The following is a 6,272-nucleotide window of genomic DNA, read 5'->3' as shown; positions in this document are numbered from 1 at the left end:
ATCACCCATTCACCCCAGCCAGGCAGCCAGCCAAGGGGCGAGGCGAACAATGCGGTCGCTTTCGGCGCGCTCGCATCTAGGACACGGAACGTACGCATGCAGGTTGCAGGGTAGTAACAGTGGCCGCCGTCGTGTCTGTGGCTCGCTGTGGTGACGTTAACATGTGTGGCACGTACGCCACTGGCTGTCAGTCACTCCATCGATCGTTGACCTGATGTTCTGAGAGCCGGATTACGTGCTGCTGCTGCTGTCCGCGCGCGACCGGAAGCAGGTCGCCACTGGTCGTAACTCGTGCTCCTGCCGGGCCTCTCTCTCTCTCTCTGTTCATCCTCACCACCGAGCAGGCGAGCACTGCACTGACGTGGAGCTAGTCGCCGGTCAGCCAGCCAAAACATGAACACGTACGCCGTCGAGAACTCAAGTCTATTCAATGCACACCAGAACACTGCCCCTTAGACTGCTAACGTGCATCATGGCATGCCCTACCTGCGCGCACCGACGTTTTGCGTCGAAATGCACGGTACGGGCCGGTCACGTCTGGTCCTCCCAAGTCGCAAAATGCTCTACGTACCGCAAAATGCTAGGTGCTTTGCATCTGTAGTAAAACGCATGCATGGGCACGAAACTTTCAGCTCACCATGGGTGGCTTGTCCAGGCAAATGCCGGCCGGTGGACCCCGGAGCGGCCGCCGTCGGTCGTCCGGCATGGGCACACGCACGCACGCCACGGCCCGATCGAGTTTAAAATTTGGATATCAATCACCGATCATATCCCGCGGCTACTATATAGCGCTAGCGCGAGCAGCGAGACAGATGGGGCTCGCAGGGTGGGGCAGCGATCGAGAAATTAGATTTAACTTATTAGTAGATAGATTAGATGGAGTTTTTAAGGTTAACTAAAAATTAATAAAAATATTATTAACACCTATAATTTTAAATAAATATACTATAGAAAAACACATTTGGTTGGTCTAATAATAATACTTATTAGATATCATAAACGTCAAGATATTTTTTTATATAAATCTAATCAAACCAATTGTTCGACTCATCCAAAAAAAACAAGAATTATGTTCCTTTTTTTTTCAACGTATTATATCTTTAAAAGAATAAAAAAAACAGAACTACAGATTGAAGAAATATATCTAAAGATATAAATTACTAACTTAGAATATACATCCCAGGTTGAAGTGGACTAATGTGACATGACTACACAGAACTACAGAAGAAACTTCACACTATAAAATTTAAAGATAAGATTGAATTATAACCAGACTCTATTTTATATTCATTTTAAACTATTTTAAACTAAAATTAGATAATATATTAAATAAATTATGAAGGAACATTTGGATCGTGATCTATTACCACCTTTATCTGGATCATGGACCTAAAAATAATAAAGTAATAAGTAAGCGTGCAAGCCTAGGAAAGAAAGAGGCAGTCGACACTCGGTAGGTACGGTACTATATCTTGCCTAAAATAATGAAGAACACGCACAAAAAGGTGATCGATGAAATGAAGTGTGTTCAACGATAGGGATCAGCACAGGTTTCCTGCTGTGTCAGGGCCCCGGCCGAGAACACATTCCGAGCAGAAAGGGGCAAGTTTAATTATTCGCACGTACGTACGATATGTATGTGCAGTAGGTTTATAATAAATAAAGAGAGATAGAAAGGTGATGCTGTGTGTTCAACCGATCCAATCCAAGTTGCAAAGTGTATGCAGTGCAGGCTGTAGCATTAGCATAGCCCGGCCCAGCCTCTTTTTTTTTTGGTGTCGCTGTGGGTCACTGACGGCAACTTCAGCAGTATTTAGGTCTATCAGCGAGCGAGCGAGCGATCGATCGATCGGCGAGCAATGTCAAGGTCTCACCTATAAAATAAAAAAGGAGGCTTTTGAGATGATTCGGGATGAACGAAGTACGGCAGATTTCATCAATTCAATAAAATACGCGTTGCCGTGGCCTCGAGTGGCTCAGAATCGTTTAAACAAACAAACTATGCTCCCGGGCGGTGCGGTGCCTCTCATCATATCCTGTCCCTGTGTAACATATCTCTTGTTTACTTTTGTTTACTAGGCCATGAACCGTGAGAGAGGGGCCGGGTGACTGCGGCGTGGAGGGAGAGGGAGGATGGATCCGATCCATGGAGGAGAGGTCGGCAGCGCGTGGTAGGCCATGCAGCAGCTACCCATGGTCACGTCCAAGAAGGAGGCGTGAACCACCGTGCAAGCGATCGTTGGAGGTAGAGAGCACCTAGCAGGAGAAGCAGAGTATAGACGCAGGTGGTTGCGGGGAGGACATCACCCCGTCAGCCGATCGATGCAAAGTCCACCGCGACACGGCTGGAGCACGGGCACGGGCACGGCACGGGTCAAGCAAGGAACATAGTAGGCCCTGATGACACGGCCGCGATGGCGACGGCATGTACGGAACCGACCCTACAATGCTGGTGGTGTCGTCGTTGCGGTTTCATGGACGATGGATGGATGGACCAGCAGTTATTATTTGCAAGACGTGGTGGTGGGCTTGTGTCTAACATCACGGTACCGGACACTTATTATTGCTATCTGCAGGAGGAGAAGAACGTGTTAAGAGCATCTCCAACAATGCCTCAAACTATAGGGCACCCTCTCAAGTGACTCAAATATACTACACCGTAGTGGGCTGCCCTATAATCTAGATTTGAGGCTTTACTGTTGGAGCGAGGTGTTTTGTTGGTGCCCTAAATTCTATAAAATATACTTATTTTCAAATTATAGGACATTTTTATAGGTCACGTTGTTGGAGATACGTTATTGGAGATGCTCTAAGTACACGCAGAATGTTCTTCGGTCCGTCCAAGTATACAGGTACAGGTTAATTAGACAACAAATGCAACAGGAACACGCTTCGCTTGGTTTGACAGTGTACGTGTGGTATATGATACGATGCTAGAGGAAGAAGTTCCTTGTGACAAAGAATCGAACCACCGGTCAATTACTGGCTTTCGAAGTCAGGCAGATAATGCAAAGCGATCTTCGCAGCTAGAACAGGTCTTCGCAGAAGGGAACCCTTCCGAAACCTGCATTTGTTCCGTTGGGATCGGGAGCAGGTCTTCGCAGCTAGAACAGCACGCGAGCCATTCTCGCTCAAGATGGTGTGCTGTGGAACGCCTTCTCGACGTTTATCCGACCTAAGGTGGTTCAGCCGTTCAGGTCCGACTTGTTACTGACCATCATAACAGCGATGTTCCCGCGGTACCTTTCCTGGCTAGCCGTGTCCCGGATCTGTGCCTTGACAGTCTTTCCCGTCTATCTGCCTCGAACAAAAAAAAAGAAGAGAAAAAGGAACTTGTGCTGAGATGATGCATAATAACACGAACAGTTTCAGAAGGCAGCACCATCAGTAAGGAATGAATTCCAACTCTAGATGCGCGCGCAATGACGGTGAAACAAAGGGGCAGAACAATATGCCTATTGTGTACGCTCTGAACATCAGAAGATCTACTGAAAAAAGGTGTAAATGGAGTGCCGAGTGTGTAGCTTCTTCTATGAGAAGTAGGAAACGCAAAACCCAAAGCATATTCTGTGAAGTAGGCAGGGCAAATTGCAAACTCAAACTCTGACCTACCTGACCTTAAGAGCGTGTTTGGATATATGTGACCAGGATATGTGATCAAGGTAGCAGGGCAAGGAAACCAAACCTACCCTGTTCTTGTTCTGTTTCTTGCTGAGCGAGGCGAGCCCATATTGTTCGGTCCAACCAAACAGCCCCTAAGAGCAACTCCAACGACGCTGCTAGAAATACTCGAAAAAGTGATGTTAGGAAGAATTCGTGTTTTTTCCATGCTCCAACGGCTCCCTCAACTCTTCCCAATTTTGTAGCAATCCGCCGCGCAGAATCAGTTGGAGCAATCCGCCTCGGACACCAAGCGCCTGATCCGGGGGTGGATCGGGCAGCCAGAATAGTGCTGCAGAAGATAACTCAGCTCAGTCATTACAGGTTAGTGGCTCGCTAGCTCACAGCACCATGGATGATGACTCAAGTTTGCAATTGCAGGTTAACTGCTTGACCCCCGAGGAGTGCCAAGGATTAGGATTTATAGAAGTAGAATCAATCCTGGTCATCCAAGCCCATCTCAACACAATCAGGGGCCTGAATTATTGGCCACTAACAGGCCTATGTGTCGTGGCCTAAGCCCATCCACAACACAAAGCCTGTCTAATATAATTGACATGGGACATGCAGGAAACACGTGATGCGAGAATTGAAATATAAAATCAAATATAGAAATATGATATTTTTGAAAGAATCAGGATGCACCAAATCAAGTATTAGTCCGTTGCAAAACAACCAGATAAAAAAGCAATGCAACAATACTATCTTCTACCATCAATTATTAGTTACTAGTGTTATCTAGTGACCTTTCATGTTGAGCACGAATGGCATAGGAAGCTTCCCAATGCATTTCACCATTCTAAGGGCTGATTTGGAAACCACATTTTCCCAAGAGATTTTTGTTTTCCCAGGAAAATTAATTTATTTTCCCTTGGGCAAAATAGGAATCCATTGGGAAAATGGTGTTCCCAAACTAGCCCTAATAGTAGCCCAAATTTCCCAAGGTTCATTGTGACACGCGGATTAAGCAGAGCTTTGTTACAACTTACAACACATACTTCACATGCAGTTAGTGAAGCTTTACTTGAGACGCCAGTAGTAGATATAGTACATCAATGTCATGGACCTTCGGTCCATGGGGATAGTTGTCTTCTCCGGCGAGGTTATACCTCTCTGCCGAGGGGGGCTGCATACCCAACATAAGAACGGGCTGGTTCCTCCTTCACCTTTCATCCAACGTGAAGTCCGCAGTTCAGCTCTTTCCTTGGGATCCAGGAGGACAGGAGGACATAGCTGCAGTTCAAATTTATATTTTAGTTCCACAATTATTTTGTATTTTCGTCTTAAATAATAAAGGTAAGCCGAGATGTAAAAGGCTTAACCTTAAGTCGTGTCAGGTAAGTCTATGGCAGCTCGAGGACGAGCTGGTCCTCAAGGGAGGGGGAGATGTCATGGGCATCATAGGGAGCAAGAGGCAACAACCAGGCTAGGATAAGGCTAGAGAATAAGATTGAGATGAGCTGGGATAAGGCTAGAGAATAAGATTGAGATGAGAGAATTGTGGAGAGTTGGTTAGCAGCAGATAAGTCCAAGAAAGTAGGAGTTAGTTGAGAGTTTGTAGAAGAAGTTGGTTAGCCATAGGGCTATTTATAAGCCGCATGACAGCAGAGAATAAATCAAGCAAGATCATTATCAAACCAATCTCTCTCCCTTGCAATGACTCTCTCTCAAGCGCCTAGGGCTGCTACCCTAGAACCAAGCCTGCGACAGAGGGGTATAACCTCGCCGGAGAAGACAGCTATCCCCATGGACCGAAGGTCCATGACACCTGGTATCAGCTCCAGGTTATCCTCACCACCACCAGCCGCCTATCCCTCACCACCACCAGCCGCCGCGCAATCAGCCGCCGCAACGCCCTCCCACCCGCCCTCTCCAACTCTAGATGCATTCACTCGGCTCAAAGAGAGTTTTGGTCGTCTCACAGAGAAGTGGGATCAGTTCGTTGTGATGTTCCACCGCTACAAGGAGAAGACAGAGAAGGAACTCCAAGCAGCGTTGCGGCTTCAGGCGGCAGCGCGAGGGTTCCTGGCACGCCGCCAGGTACAGTCCCTTCGTGGGGAGAAGCACCTTGCTGTGGCCTCCAGGGCCACCCCATGGCCGTCATCACATGAGCAGGCTGTGGTGCGCCTACAAGCCGCAGTGCGCGGCTTCCTTGTTAGGCGAGCGGTGCGGAAGCTGCACTTGCTGATTAGCTCATCGCTGCACCAACTCGCAGCCTGCGCGCCCAACCACCAGGTCTCGTCTATACTTTTTGAACCCTCTGCAGAAGTCGAGATCTGGGTATGCAGCCCCCCTGCACGGCCAAAGAGGGTCGTCTCCTTCATTCGGACAACTGCCTTGGTGCTGGACAAACCCAACATAAGAACGGGCTGGTTCCTCCTTCACCTTTCATCCAACGTGAAGTCCGCAGTTCCGCTCTTTCCTTGGGATCCAGGAGGACATAGCTGCAGTTCTGTCGGCGTTTCGAGACAGGGGGTCCCTAAGCCGACGAGTGAGTGTGCTGCGTGCCCCAGCCCAGATGGGTCGAGCGCGTGGGCGAGCGCGAAGGGGGGAGAGGCGAGGTGGCCGGAGTCGAGCGTGAGAGAGGTGGAAGTCCCGCGGCCTTCGTGTTC

The 6,272-nt window shown here is 48.3% G+C and overlaps 1 long non-coding RNA gene across 2 annotated transcripts in view; it reads right to left on the bottom strand.

The window, feature by feature from the left end:
* Positions 1-2,810: 2,810 nt before the first annotated feature.
* The window catches only part of LOC103651009 (uncharacterized), a 30,113-nt gene continuing 26,651 nt past the window's right edge, over positions 2,811-6,272 (bottom strand). Inside the window, exons 1-3 of one of the 2 annotated variants that reach the window (XR_002268158.2) lie at positions 4,983-5,197; positions 3,690-4,893; positions 2,811-3,297 (exon numbers count right to left, since the gene is read on the bottom strand). This is a non-coding gene — a long non-coding RNA (uncharacterized lncRNA). Of the gene's footprint in view, positions 3,298-3,689; positions 4,894-4,982; positions 5,198-6,272 lie in introns of those variants that run through there. The other variant, XR_564526.3, reaches the window with a different exon arrangement.

Source organism: Zea mays, chromosome 3, assembly GCF_902167145.1.
Source record: "Zea mays cultivar B73 chromosome 3, Zm-B73-REFERENCE-NAM-5.0, whole genome shotgun sequence".
NCBI classification, from domain to species: domain Eukaryota; kingdom Viridiplantae; phylum Streptophyta; class Magnoliopsida; order Poales; family Poaceae; genus Zea; species Zea mays.
This window is presented reverse-complemented; position numbering and strand designations above follow the sequence as displayed.